The sequence below is a fragment of the Papio anubis genome, chromosome 17 (genome assembly GCF_008728515.1).
Source record: "Papio anubis isolate 15944 chromosome 17, Panubis1.0, whole genome shotgun sequence".
NCBI classification, from domain to species: Eukaryota; Metazoa; Chordata; class Mammalia; order Primates; family Cercopithecidae; genus Papio; species Papio anubis.
Genome location: NC_044992.1, coordinates 56575646 through 56590541, shown reverse-complemented (window position 1 = coordinate 56590541; position 14896 = coordinate 56575646).

Genomic DNA, 14896 nt, shown 5'->3' with positions numbered 1-14896 from the left:
AAAAAAAAAAAAGAAAATGTTGAGTGAGTTTATCCTGCATTCCTATACAAAGAGTACAACAGTCATATATTCCATAATAGTAAAACAAAATAGATAAAATAATTCCAAGTAAACTAAATAGGAAGGCTTTCCATGAACTGGGCAATGGTTAGAACCAAGCTGATACGGAGTTGCTAGCCAATCCCAATACATGCCCAGAATTATAAACTGATTCCACATTTTTGCATCACCCATTCCTCCTGTTTCTGCTGAGCAGCAGACAGAGATCATTGGTTGGTTCACAAAAATAATCAGGGTCAGTCTAAATAGCAGAAAAGGTCGGGTGTGATGGCTCATGCCTGTAATTCCAACATTTTGGGAGGCCGAGGAAGGTGGATCACTTAAGGCCAGGAGTTTAAGACCAGAGTACCCCACATGGTAAAACCCCATCTGTACTAAAAATACAAAAATTACCTGGGTATGGTGGTGGGTGTCTGTAATCCCAGCTACTCGGGAGGTCAAGACATGAGAATCACTTGAACCCAGGAGATGGAGGTTGCAGTGAGCCGAGATCATGTTGCTGCACTCCAGCCTGGGTAACAAAGTGAGATTCTGTCTCAAAAAATAGCCAGACGCAGTGGCAGGCACCTGTAGTCCCAGCTACTCGGGAGGCTGAGGCAGGAGAATGGTGTGAACCCCTGGAGGCAGAGCTTGCAGTGAGCCGAGATCGTGCCACTGCACTCCAGCCTGGGCGACAGAGTGAGACTTCATCTCAAAATAAATAAATAAAAATAAAATTTAAAAAGCAGAAAAAACTCAAAAACAATGGATGAGACCAGACTCTAATAACAGATATGTATCAGTTCATTTTCACACTGCTGATAAGGATATATCCGAGACTGAGCAATTTACAAAAGAAAGAGAGGTTTAATGGACTTACAGTTCCACATGGCTGGAGAGGCCTCGCAATCACGATGGAAGGCAAGGAGCAGCAAGTCACATCTTACATGAATGGCAGCAGGCAAAGAGAGAGCTTGTGCAGGGAAACTCCCCCTTATAAAACCATCAGCTTTCATGAGACTTATTCACTATCATGAGAATAGTGTGGGAAAGGCCTGCCCCCATGATTCAATTCCTTCACACCAGGTCCCTTCCACAACGTGTGGGAATTCAAGATGAGATTTGGGTGGGGACACAGCCAAACCATATCAAGGTATACCATAGTTTTTGATACATAATTTTTTCTCTCTCTCATCTCCCATTTTTATTAAATTTAAAAAAATCATGGTAGGACTGATTTGTTTGCAAAACAAGCTTTAGTCTTATGAGACTTGGCATATTGTTCACATAATGTGCAGCAAGAATAATTATTTGCTATACAGGCTTCTTTTAAATTTGGCTTTGATTGCCAGGTGTGATGACTCACACCTGTAATCACAGAACTTTGGGAGGCTGAGGCAGGTGGATCACCTGAAGTCAGGAGTTCAAGACCAGCTTGACCAATAAGGAGAAACCCCATCTGTACTAAAAATACAAAATTAGCTGGGTATGGTGGTGCATGCCTGTAATCCCAGCTACTTGGGAACCTGAGGCAGGAGAATTGCTTGAACCCAGGAGGCAGAGGTTGCAGCGAGCAGAGATCACGGCATTGCACTCCAGCCTGGGCAACAAGAGCAAAACTCCATCTCAAAATAATAACAATAATAATAATAATAGAAAAATAAAATTGGCTTTGATGGAACTTTGTTCTATAAGGACTCTTAGATTAAGAGTTTTTAAGGCCTTGAGCCCAGCCACTGATTAATCTGTGCCTGCAAATACCTATATGAGTTGGGTAAATTTCTCTCTTCTTGAGGTCCCAAGATAACTTGAGGCTTCTGGGCCTGTCAGAAAGTGACATTCTTTATTTGCCACAGGTCAGAAACCCTGTACAGGGATTGTGTAGACAAGGTATGATGGCAGTTTTCCTAAGGGGCTTTTATTGGCTCGATATGTCAACTTTGATTCCTTTAAAGCAGTCTGTTTGTATTTGAAAGCACTCCAGGTAAAATAACCTGATACAAAAGAAAAACAGATTCTTATTGCACTTATGCAAATAGCTATATTACCATAAGTTAAGAATACTAGGCCAGATGTGGTGGCTCACACCAGCAATCCCAGCACTTTGGGGGGCTGATGTGGGAGGATCACTTGTGCCCAGGAGTTTGAGACCAGCTTGGCCAACATAGTGAGACCTCAACTCTACAAACAAATAAAACAAAATTAGCTGGGCGTGGTGACACACAATTGTAACCCCAGGTACTTGGGAGGCTGAGGTGAGTGGATCACTTGAGCCTGTGAGGCCGAGGCTATAGTGAGCTGTGATGATTGTGACCATGCCACTGAACTTCAGCCTGGATGAGAGAGAAAGGCCCTGTCCAAACAAACAAATAAAATACCAACCAACCAAACAAACAAAAAACACTGATGAATACTCACAAAGTTTCCAGATTCTGGAAAAATCAAGTAGAGAGAAAGGAATATGCTCCAAATTTTGCTCATAGGAGTATACTTTACTCAATTGTTAAAAGCTGTAAATAATTCAAAAGAAGAGTTTTCTTGACTCTGAAAAACAAGAGAGGATCAGCAATGTTTGAAGCAAAAAGTCATAAGAAGATTATTTTTGTCTTTTATTAATTTAGTCTATGCAATTAATTCCTGTTTTGCTTGATATTTATGAACACATTAGTTTTCCAAGAGAGTCTTGGAAATTTTTCCCCTCTACTTTAATGACACACTTTCAAAAGTTAGCGGAGACCTGGATTTAAGAGTCAGAGTCCTATAGCTAATTATAAAACATCTTTTGAACAGGATCAAAACAAGACAACAATTGTCTGTGGATGACAAAAGGTCTTAGGGGAGCCATATTCAAAGACGCAATTGACAAGGAAATTTGGTCACTTCTGTGGTATACAACAATTTTACATAAAAATTATAATTATTACTGATAACTTACACTAACTCATATCAGAACTATAGGAGTTTCCCATAATTTTGTACTATGTATCAATAACATACTTATACAGATAAATCCCAAAGAAAGCCAAACACCATTTCATATTTGACAGTGCTTCCAGTATGATTTTAGTATACCACATAGGTCAAATCTGTTTTCTTTTTTTTTTTTTTTTTGAGACAGTCTCACTCTGTCCCCCAGGCTGGAATGCAGTGACGTACTCTCACTCTGTCCACCAGGCTGGAATGCAGTACATAATCTCGGCTCACTGCAGTCTTCATCTCCCATGTTCAAGTGATTCTTGTGCCTCAGCCTCCTGAGTATCTGGGACTATAAGCACACACCACCATGACTGGCTAATTTTTGTATTTTTAGCAGAGATGGGGTTTTGCCATGTTGGCCAGGCTGGTCTCAAACTACTGGCCTGAAGTGATCCACTGGCCTCGGCCTCCCAAAGTGCTAGGATTACAGGCATGAGCCACTGCACCTGGTCCAAATATGCCATTTTTGGATTTTACAGGACTTAATATCTAAAAGGATTAATCAGGTCAGAAAAAGACATAATTTAAAATTTGATTTTGGAAAGTTTATCAAATATCAAAGATTTAAAATACTGATATTACAAAATAAAATCCTAGATCAACATAAGTCATTTATTTAGCCAAAATCATAACTCAAAGATTTGTAAAAGACAAAAACCTTTACTCACTGATAGAGGAAGATGTAGCTTTCCAAAAAAAAGTCTTTTTAATTTCCTTTCTTTTTCCTGTAGTTTATTCAAAAGGCAAGCAAAAATCTTTCATTATCTTTTAATATTACGTGAAAATTTTGTTCAAGAGAGAAAGCCAAATTTCACCTTTACATTAGTGTACTATTTTTTTTTTTTTTTTTTGAGACGGAGTCTCGCTCTGTCGCCCAGGCTGGAGTGCAGTGGCGCGATCTTGGCTCACTGCAAGCTCCACCTCCCGGGTTCCCGCCATTCTCCTGCCTCAGCCTCCCGAGTAGCTGGGACTACAGGCGCCCACAACCGCGCCCGGCTAATTTTTTGTATTTGTAGTAGAGACGGGGGTTTCACCGTGGTCTCGATCTCCTGACCTTGTGATCCGCCCGCCTCGGCCTCCCAAAGTGCTGGGATTACAGGCGTGAGTCACCGCGCCCGGCCTTCATTAGTGTACTATTAATGTCAAACCCAATTCCTAATAGAAGCTGTAGACAAATTTATTTAATTTTTATTAGTTTGACCATAAGGTAAGATTCTCATAAGCCTTTTATAGCCCTTTACAATTTTCTGTTAAGGATCAAATTGGCCAGGCACGATGACTCATGCCTGTAATCCCAGCACTTTGGGAGACTGAGCTGGGCGGATCACTTGAGGTCAGGAGTTTGAGACCAGCCTGGCCAACATGGTGAAACCCCATCTCTACTAAAAATATAAAAATTAGGGCCGGGCGCGGTGGCTCACGTTTGTAATCCCAGCACTTTGGGAGGCCGAGGCGGGCGGATCACGAGGTCAGGGGTTCGAGACCAGCCTGACCACCATGGTGAAACCCCGTCTCTACTAAAAATACAAAAATTAGCTGGACGTGGTGGCGCGCACCTGTAATCCCAGCTACTCAGGAGGTTGAGGCAGTAGAATTGCTTGAACCCAGTAAGCGGAGCTTGCAGTGAGCAGAGATCATGCCACTGCACTCCAGCCTGGGCGGCAAAACGAGACTCCGTCTCAAAAAAAAAAAAAAAAAAGGATCAAATCAATGCCCTAAGAAAACCCTGTTGTGGTTTTATTTCAATGTTCAATTTACGGAAAAACTGAATAATACCCCTTTAACTTAGGCAATATGTTCACACATAGAATTTGTTTTATAAGATTAATCTTTCACAAACCTTTCACAACTTACTCAAAACTTTAGCTTTATCCTGTCGAATTGAAAACAATCCTTTAACTCTCTAAATTAGGCCAAAAAACCTACATTCCCATATCTTCTTTACCAAAAACACATTCTACTTTCCTTACATACTTTGCATGTAAAACTGTTTCTCCAGTACTCTCAATTACATATGTTACAATATTACCTCTTAGTTACTTTTATTCTTGGTGAAAAACCTGGCAAGTAAGAGATTTTATTTATGTACCAGGTATGGAGTCTAGAACACCAGCTAAGAAGTACAGATAAGGTCTGACTCTTCTCAGCATAGCTAGGGGGCATAGCTAACTCCACTTCCTCAGCCCTTTGCTCCAAAGCAGGTAAGTTGAACAATTATCACATTAAAGAAGCCATTTATGACATTAAACCGTTTAGCAAATGTGTCAGAGGTGCTGCAACCAGAGCAACTATTCTTTTGAATAGGAGCTGGGTAAAATGAGGCTAAGACCTTCTGAATTGCATTCCCAGGTTAGGCATTTTTAGTCACAGAACAGGAGATCAGCACAAGATATAGGTCACAAAGACGCAAGTGATAAAACAGGATGCAATAAAGAAACCAGTCAAAACTTGCCAAAACCGAGATGACAAGTGACCTCTGGAATGTCTTCATTGCTCATTATATGCTAATTATAATGGATTAGCATGCTAAAAGACACTCCCACCAGTGCCATGATAGTTTACAATACCATGGCAACGTCTGAAAGTTATATGGACTGCCTCAGTTTCAAGATTTCCTTCCCCTTTCCCAGAAAACTCATGAATAATCCACCCGTTGTTTAGCATACGATCAGGACATAACCAGAAAAACTGCCAACAGCAGCGCTCGGGGCTGCTATGCCTCTTGAGTAACCATTCTTCTGTTTCTTTACTTCTCTAATAAACGTGTCTTCACTGTACTCTGTGGACACATCCTGAATTCTTTCTTGTGTGAAATCCAAGAACCCTCTCTTGGGGTCTGTATCGGGACCCTTTTCCAGGAACATCTTCCTGGCAAACCACAAAAAGACATTACCAGAGAGACCCTTGGCCCAAAGGATAATCATCTGTGCAGCACTAATTGACCGACTTTGGGTAAGTAGCGGGTACATTTTATCCCGATTAAGGGACAAAAATTTGGGTTAGAAGCCCAACTTCGAAGGGTTAGATTCCCCCCCAAGACATAGGGGGTTAGAGGTCCCCCTCAGTAAGGCCCCTCTTAGTTAAAAATGGATCTAGTGGCCAGGCGCAGTGGCTCATGTCTGTAATCCCAGCACTTTGGGAGGCTGAGGCAGGTAGATCACTTGAGGTCAGGAGTTCGAGACCAGCCTAGCCAACACCGTGAAACCTCGTCTCTACTAAAAATACAAACATTAGCCAGGCATGGTGGTGTGCACCTGTAATCCTAGCTACTGAGGAGGCTGAGGTAGGAGAATCACTTGAACCCGGGGGGTGGAGGTTGCAGTGAGCCAAGATAGTGCTACTGTACTCCAGCCTGGGCAACAGAGCGAGACTGTCTCAAAAAAAAGGATTTGGCACTATGGGATGCTAACAGCTATTCTCTTTGGATTAATCCACCTTGCCTTCTTTGCTGATGACTGCGGGGTTTTTTCCCTCCATCAAAGGGGAAAATTGAGATCTGATGGGACTCCTGGAAAAGATCCCTTCGTTACTGACAAGCAGTCACCTGAACTTTTGTTTCAGTGTTGCTTTGATGGTGGGTCTTTCTATGGCTTCCCGGTGCTTCTCATCTCCCCTTCTCTGCCACAGGCAATGCTTTACTCCTTCCACTTTCCTCTCTCTGTCTTCCTTTCCTTTCCCTTTTCTATCTTTTCTGTCACACAGGGTGACTGACCACTCTTCTGTCTTGCTCAGAGACCACATGTTGAAACTCCTGGTTTGGAGATCCTTCCACCCCACTTTGAGTAGATCAAAGATGACAGGGGCCAACAGGGGCAAGTTTGAGCCTTGCCAGGTTGATATTGGGTGCTCAGCGGGGTGGCTAGTGTCTATGTTTTGTCACATGTATTTTGCTCCAGCCAGAATGAAAAATGTTAATTTGATTTCTCCATGCAGCCTCTTGGGCAGCATCTTGCAAAATTGAGAGGCTTTTGCTTATGGTTCCATGAAAGAGAAAAAGATGATTTTCTTTTGTCACATGGCTTGGCCCCCATAGCTATGGCACAGCAAGCAGGGCCACCAAAGTCACACAGAGAAAGGGAACCGAGAAACTTGGCATACTGGCAGAAGGGCAAGGATTTCTTACCAGTCAGAGACCAGGTGCAGTGACTTACACCTGTAATCCCAGCACTTTGGGAGGCTGAGGTGGGAGGATCACCTGAGATTGGGAGTTTGAGACCAGCCTGGGCAACATAGTGAAACCCCCATCTCTACAAAAAGAACTACAAAAATTAGTTGGGTGTGGTGGTACACGCCTGTAGTCCCAGCTATTTGGAGGGCTGAGGTGGAAGGATCACTTGAACTAGGGAGGTGGAGGTTGCAGTGGGCAGAGATCTTGCCACTGCACCCCAGCCTAGGTGACAGAGAGATACCCTGTCTTAAAAAAAAAAAAAAATTCTTACCAGTCAAGCTTCTGGCCTCTCTCTGTGTGCAAACTGGTTGAATAAATGGTTAAAAAAAAAATACTGTTTCCTCTGCAAGGTTTTGATTAATAGGAAAAATTATTTGTGAGGCTAGTCTTAGGCTGTAGTGAATCTGGTGTACCTTGTGTCATGAATTTGTCTTTCTGTGTTGTTCCGTCATGAAGAGAGGGGTACCACAGGATAGAATGTGGACTTGGGACCCCTATAAGCCCACTATTCAAGCTGGCCCATCAGATTTCCAGTCTTGAATTTTCCTTTCTTAGAGCTACCTTTGGAGATTCCAGATCTTATAAAAAACGCTCACCACCTCTTTGAAAATACCTCCTATGCCCATAATTAAGTCATAACTTTAGTTAAGTCTCATTGGTTTCACCTAGGAGATTACCGTTGGTAAAGTTCAAAAGCCAGAAATACTGTTTGTTTGTCCTGGCTAGAGTCTGGTAATAAGAGACTTGGTTAAAACTCAGCTTAATTAAAAGTGGATATTCAAGCTATGCATCTGTCTGTCTGTCTGTCTATCTATCTATCTATCCATCTATCTATCTATCTATCTACTTATTATTTGAGATGACATCTCCCTCTGTCGCCTAGACTGGAGTGTAGTGGCAAGATCTCTGCTCACTGCAACCTCTACCTCTTGGATTCAAGCAATTCTCCTGCCTCAGCTGGGATTACAGGCATCTGCCACCATACCCGGCTGATTTTTGTATTTTTAGTAGAGACGGGGTTTCACTGTGTTGACCAGGTTGGTCTCGAACTCCAGACCTCAAGTGATCCACCTGCTTCCAGCTCCCAAAGTGCTGGGATTACAGGCCTGAGCCACCTCGCTCAGCCAAAGCTATGCATCTATTTAAAAGGCCTTTACAGTTTCTTTCTCTTCTTAAATCAAGTATTTCTTTTAAAAAAGTTTTTTCTTCTCAGTCAACTGAATTGTTTTTCCCCATTTTGTCTTCTTGTCACTCTTGATGCCCACATGAGAGGACCTGAGATAATTTCTAAGAGCCTGAGACAGACCCCGTTTTGGGAAAAACCTATTTTCCTTATGGAATCCCAGAAGTTGAAAGCGGAGAGATCCCTCTCAAAATCTAAGGCTCTGCTCTGTTGTGCATTGCATTACTTGATGTTTTTGACTTTTGGGGGTATCAGAAATGACTTTGCATTATGAGAGAGCTTTTAGTATTGGTGTGTAATAACTTGGTGGGAAATATACGTTTAGGGATGGCTAATGGCAGCAATGGGGGATACTCGGCTCTTTCCATGTTTGGATCAGAGAGTCATCTTCTTGGAAGTTGCATGCTTTCCTGACCCTGTTCCTCAAAGGGCTCCAACCTGAAGCTAGTAATCCAGTTAAGAAACTTAAAAACTGGGCCAAGTGGCTCATGCCTACAATCCCAGCACTTTGGGAGGCTGAGAGGGGTGGATCGCCTGAGGACAGGAGTTCGAGACCAGCCTGGGCAACATGGTAAAACCCCATCTCTACTAAAAATACAATTAGCCGGGCCTGGTGGCGGGTGCCTGTAATCCCAGCTACTCAGGAAGCTGAGGTACGAGAACTGCTTGATCCTGGGAGGTCGAGGCTGTAGTGAGCCAAGATCATGGCACTACACTCCAGCCTAGAGACCTGTCTTAAAAAAAAAAAAAAAAAAAAAAAAGCTCTTCTTCTGCGTGCGTATTTATATGTGTTGTGTGTATAATGTTTATATAAAAGATCTCTAGTTAATTTGTTTAAAGAAAAATAAGCACTTAAGTATTTCTCAGAAAAGTAGAAACTTTAATGCCTTTTAGTTCACATGACTTAAATAATCTTTGGGAGATAGATAGTTTTAAAGATTATTGGTAAAATAAAAAATGTCTTCAAAATTTAAACATTTGGTCTAAGTTAGGCAGGCAGGTCAGATATTGTGTATACTAAACTACACAAACCGCTTCTATGACTTTTGGAACCATTAGAGTCTAGGGAAGGCCTGGGGATATGTGAGGGTAGCCATGCCCCTTGGCCATGCTGGAAAGAGTTAGACCTTATCTGCACTACTGCCTACTGTCCTAGGCTCCACACCCGGTACTTGCCAAGTTTTTCACCAAAAATAAAAGTTGCTAAGACTTAACACTGGGACATATGCACACAAGGTGTGTAAGAAAAGTACAATGTTTTTGGTAAAAGATTACACGAAGGCATGGGAATGTGGATTTTTTGGCCTAGTGTGGAAGGTTAAAAGATTGTTTTGGCTGGGCGCAGTGGCTCACACCTATACATCCCAACACTTTGAGAGGCTGAGGCAGGTTACTTGACCATTTGAGTCCAGGAGTTCAAGACCAGACTGGGCAATATGGCAAAACCATGTCTCTACTAAAAATACAAAACCTAGCCAAGCGTGGTGGCGCAGGCCTATAATCCCAGCTACTTGCGAGGCTAAGGCACGAAAATCTCTTGAATCCAGGATACAGAGTTTGCAGTGAGCCTAGATCATACCACTGCACTCCAGCCTGGGCAACGAAGCAATTCTGTCTCAAAAAGAAAAACGGAGGAAAAAAAAAAAAAAAGGACTGTAAAATTTAAATAGGATAAAGCTGAGGTTTGAGCAAGTTGTAGACGGTTGTGGAAGGTTAATCTCATAAAAGAAATTCTATGTGTGAACATATTGGCTAAAGTTAAAGGGGGTATTATTCAGTTTTTTCAATAAATGAAACACTGAAATAAAAGCACAACAGTTTTCCTTGGAACATTGATCTGTTCTTTTAAAAATAAAAATAGAGAAAGCAAAAATCTTGTAAAAGGTTTATGAGAATCTTACCTGATGGTGAATCATTGAGATTGTATAGATTTGTCTGTAAGGTTTTATTAAGAATTGGGTTTGACATTAATAGTACATTAATGCAAAAGTGAAATTTGGCTTTCTTTCTTGAACAACATTTTCACATAATATTAAAAGACAATGAAAGATTTTTGTTCGCTTTTAAATAAGCTACAGGAAAAAGAAGGGAGGAAAAAGAGACATTGTTTGGAAAGCTGTTTTCCTGCTATGAATGAGTAAAGGTTTTTTGCCTTTTAAAAACCTTTGAGTTATCAATTTGACTAAATAAATGACTTTTGGTGACCTGGGATTTTATTTTATAATATCAAGTGTTTTAAATCTTTGATATTTGACAAACTTTCCAAAATCAAATTCTAAATGATGTCTTTTTCTGACCTGATTAATCATTTTAGATGTTAAGTTCCATAAGTTCAAAATGAAATGTTTGGCCTATTTGGTATATTAAAATCATACAGGAAGCATTGTCAAATATAAAACAGTGTTTGGCTTTCTTTGGATTTTATTTGTATGAATGTGTTGTTGATTTTATGCTCCAAAATTATGGGAACCTCCTGTAATTCTGACATGACGTGTTATCAGTATGCTATCAGTAATTATAACTGTTACGTAAAATTGTTGCATGCCACAGAAATAACCAAAATTTCTAGTCAATTGTGTCTTTAACCGTGGCTGCCCTAAGACTTTTTGTCATTGTTAACTAAAAGTATCTGAGACAGGTCTCAATCAATTTAGAAAGTTTATTTTCAAGGTTAAGGACATGTGCCCAGGAGACTGTGCCATTCTCCAAAGATTTTGAGGGCTTCAATATTTAAAAGGGGAAGGATGGATATTGGGGGAAGAGGAAGAAATTTTTAAACTGTCTGGGTAGATAAGAGACAAATGGTTGCATCTTTCTGAGTCTTTGCTGAGCCTTTCACTGAATACAGTTTACATAAGGCAGGGGAGTAGATGAATAGTTACTTATGCCATTGTCTGACTCAGTGAATCTGCATTTTTACATATGATAATGTAAACAGTAGGGCAGAGGAAGCAATCAGATATGCATTTGTCTCAGGTGAGCAGAGGGATGACTTTGAGTTCTATTCTTTGTCCTGCACCTGTGAAAATAAGCTATCAATTTACACTGCCAGGGTGAAATTCAACAGAACGGTTCTAAGGTAAAGATCTTGAGATCCCCAAGGAATTTACTTGTGGGCAAATTGTAAGGGAAGTATATGGCTTTTTTTTTTTTTTTTTTTTTTAATCTTTGTAACTGTCTTATTTAAGAATGGGAGGCAGGTTTGCCTGATGCAGTTCCCAGCGTGACTTTTCCATTTTGCTTAGTGATTTCGGAGTCCCAAGATTTATTTTCCTTTCACATCATCTACAGACAATTGTCTTGTTTTGATCCTCTTCAAAAGGTGGTTTATAATCAGCTATAGAACTCTGACAAGTACTCTTAAATGCAAGTTTATGATAACTTTGGAAAGTGTGCCGTTAAAATGGAGAGGAAAGAACTTCCAAGACTCTGTTGGAAAACTCATGAGTCTATAAGCATTCAGCAAAACAGGAACTAACTGCCTAGACTGAACTAATCAAAAGCCAAAAAATCTTCTTAGTTTTTTCTGCAATTTAAACTGACCCTGCTTATTCCTGTGAACCAACCAGTGATTTCTGGCTGCTGCTCAGAAAAAGAGAGGAATGAGTAACATAAAAATCTGGATCAATATCTAATTCTGGGCGCAGATGGAATTGGCTAGCCACTCCATATCAGCTTGGTTCCAACACAGTTGTCTAATTGATGGAAAGCCTCCTTATTTAGTTTACTTTGGATAATTTCTTAAATTGAACACTTATTAATCTTCTAAATATCACCTTTTGTCAGAACTCAGAGTTATGAATGGCCCTGACCATACCGACGCTCTCTGATTAAGCTCCTCTCTATCCTGAATATAAGATAACCTAATAGTTAGGCAGGAATGCCATCACCCGTATTTCTCCTAAAGAAATTACAGAGGATGGATCCTCATCGCTCTACAACACTTAGGATGAAAAGTCCCCTTGTAAAAGGGAGAGGGAGTGTGTCAGAGGCATTGGAACAAGAATGACTCCATCTTGAGTAGGAGCTGGGTAAAGTGAGGCTGAGACCTGCTGGGCTGCATTCCTAGGAGGTTAGGCATTGTCTAGAAACTAATAGGGCTTATTTAGAATCGAATGGCTCCAAAGCAGGTAAGTTGAACAATTATCAAATTAAAGAAACGTCCTGGCCAACATGGTGAAACCCTGAGTCTACTAAAAAAATACAAAAATTAGCCAGGCGTAGTGGCACATACCTGTAGTTCCAGCTACTTGGGAGGCTGAGGCAGGAGAATCGCTTGAACCCAGGAAGTGGAGGCTGCAGTGAGCCGAGATCGAGCCACTGCACTCCAGCCTGGGTGACAGAGCGAGACTCCAGTCTCAAAAAAAAGAAAAAGAAAAAGTTAAAGCAGTTTATGATATTAAAGCATTTAGCAAGGCTGGGCGCGTTAGCTCACGCTTGTAATCCCAGCACTTTGGGAGGCCAAGGTGGGCGGATCACCTGAGGTCGGGAGTTTGAGATCAGCCTGACCAACGTGGAGAAACCTCGTCTCTACTAAAAATACAAAAAATTAGCCGGGCGTGGTGGTGCATGCCTGTAATTCTAGCTACTTGGGAGGCTGAGGCAGGAGAATCGCTTGAATTCGGGAGGTGGAGGTTGCAGTGAGCTGAGATTGTGCCATTGTACTCCAGCCTGGGCAACAAGAAACTCCGTCTCAAAAAAAGAAAAAGCATTTAGCAAATGTTTCAGAGGCATTCGAACCAGAGCAACTCCCTCTTGAATAGGGGCTATGTAGAATGAGGCTGAGACCTGCTTGGCTGCACTCCCAGATTAGACATTCTTAGTCACAGGACAAAAGATCAGCACAAGATACAGGTCACAAAGACCCAGCTGATAAAACAGGATGCAGTAAGAAGCTGCCAAAACCCACCAAAATCAAGATGGCAAGGAAAGTTGCCTCTGGCTGTCCTTGCTGCTTATTATATGCTAATTATAATACATTAGCATGCTAAAAGACATTCCCACCAGTGCCATGAGAGCTTACAAATGGCATGGCAATGTCTGGAAGTTAACCTATACGGTCCATAAGGAAAAGAAATCATCAGTTCTAGGAATTCCTTGCCCCTTTCCCAGAAAGCTCATGAATAATCCATCCTTTGTTTAGCATATAATTAAGAAATATCCAAAAATAACCAACCAGCAGCCCTGGGGGCTGCTCTGCCTATGGAGTAGCCATTGTTTTGTGTCTTTACTTTTCTAATAAAAACTTGCTTTCACTTTACTCTGTGGACTCACCCTGAATTACCTCGTGTGAGATCCACGAACCCTCTCTTGAGGTCTAGATTGAGACCCCTTTCCAATAACAAATCTATATTTTACTCAAACCAAGGAAAAGGGTGTGAATAACTGCAGTTAAGACTGTAACAGCTCGGCTAGACACGGCGGCTCATACCTGTAATCCCAGCACTTTGGGAGGCCGAAGCAGGCAGATCACGAGGTCAGGAGATCGAGACCATCCTGGCTAACATGGTGAAACCCCATCTCTATTAAAAAAAAAAAATACAAAAAGTTAGCCAGGCGTGGTGGCAGGCGCCTGTAGTCCCAGCTACTCAGGAGGCTGAGAGGCAGGGAGAATGGGGTGAACCGGGGATGGAGCTTGCAGTGAGGCGGAGGGAAACCGCGCCCACTGAACTTCAACCTGGGCAACAAACAAAGACTCGTCTCGAAAAAAAAAAGGCTGTGTGGCTCAAGTTGGGTTTGCCTGGCTGGGCAGATTACGTTTAGAGGAGAATTTGCAGTAAGAAGAAAGAGCCAGTTCACAGGGATAAACTGCAGGAACAGTTTTCATTGTTGCTCAATCAGTCTCCCTGACATTCAGGGAGCAGAGTTTTTAAGGGCAACTTGGTGGGTGGGGGGAAGCCAGGAAGCCAGGAGTACTGATTGGTCAGGAATGAAATCCGCAGGGAGTAGAAGTTGTCTTCTTGAACTGAGTTCCTGGGTGGAGACCACAAGATCAGATGAGTCAGTTTATCCACCTGGGTGGTGCCAGCTGATCCATCAAGAGCAGGGTCTGCAAAATATCTCAGGCACTGATCTTAGCAGCAGTTTAGGGAGGATCAGAATCTTGCAGTTTCCAGTTGCATGACTCTTAAACCATAATTTCTAATCTTGTGGCTAATGTTAGTCCTACAAAGGCAATCTAGTCCTCAGGCAAGAAAGAGGTCTGCTTTGGGAAAGGGCTGTTAATGTCTCTGTTTGTTTGTTTTTGAGATGGAGTCTTCACTCTGTAGCCCAGGCTGGAGTGCAGTGGTGGGATCTCAGCTCACTGCAACCTCCACCTCCCAGGTTCAAGCAATTGTCTTGTGTCAGCCTCCCGAGTAGCTGGGACTACAGGTGCCCGTCATTACACCCATCTAAGTTTTGTATTTTTAGTAGAGACAGGGTTTCACCATATTGGTCAGGCTGGTCTCAAACTCCTAACCTCAGGTGATCCACTTGATTCAGCCTCCCAAAGTGCTGGGATTACAGGCCTGAGACACCTCACCCAGCCA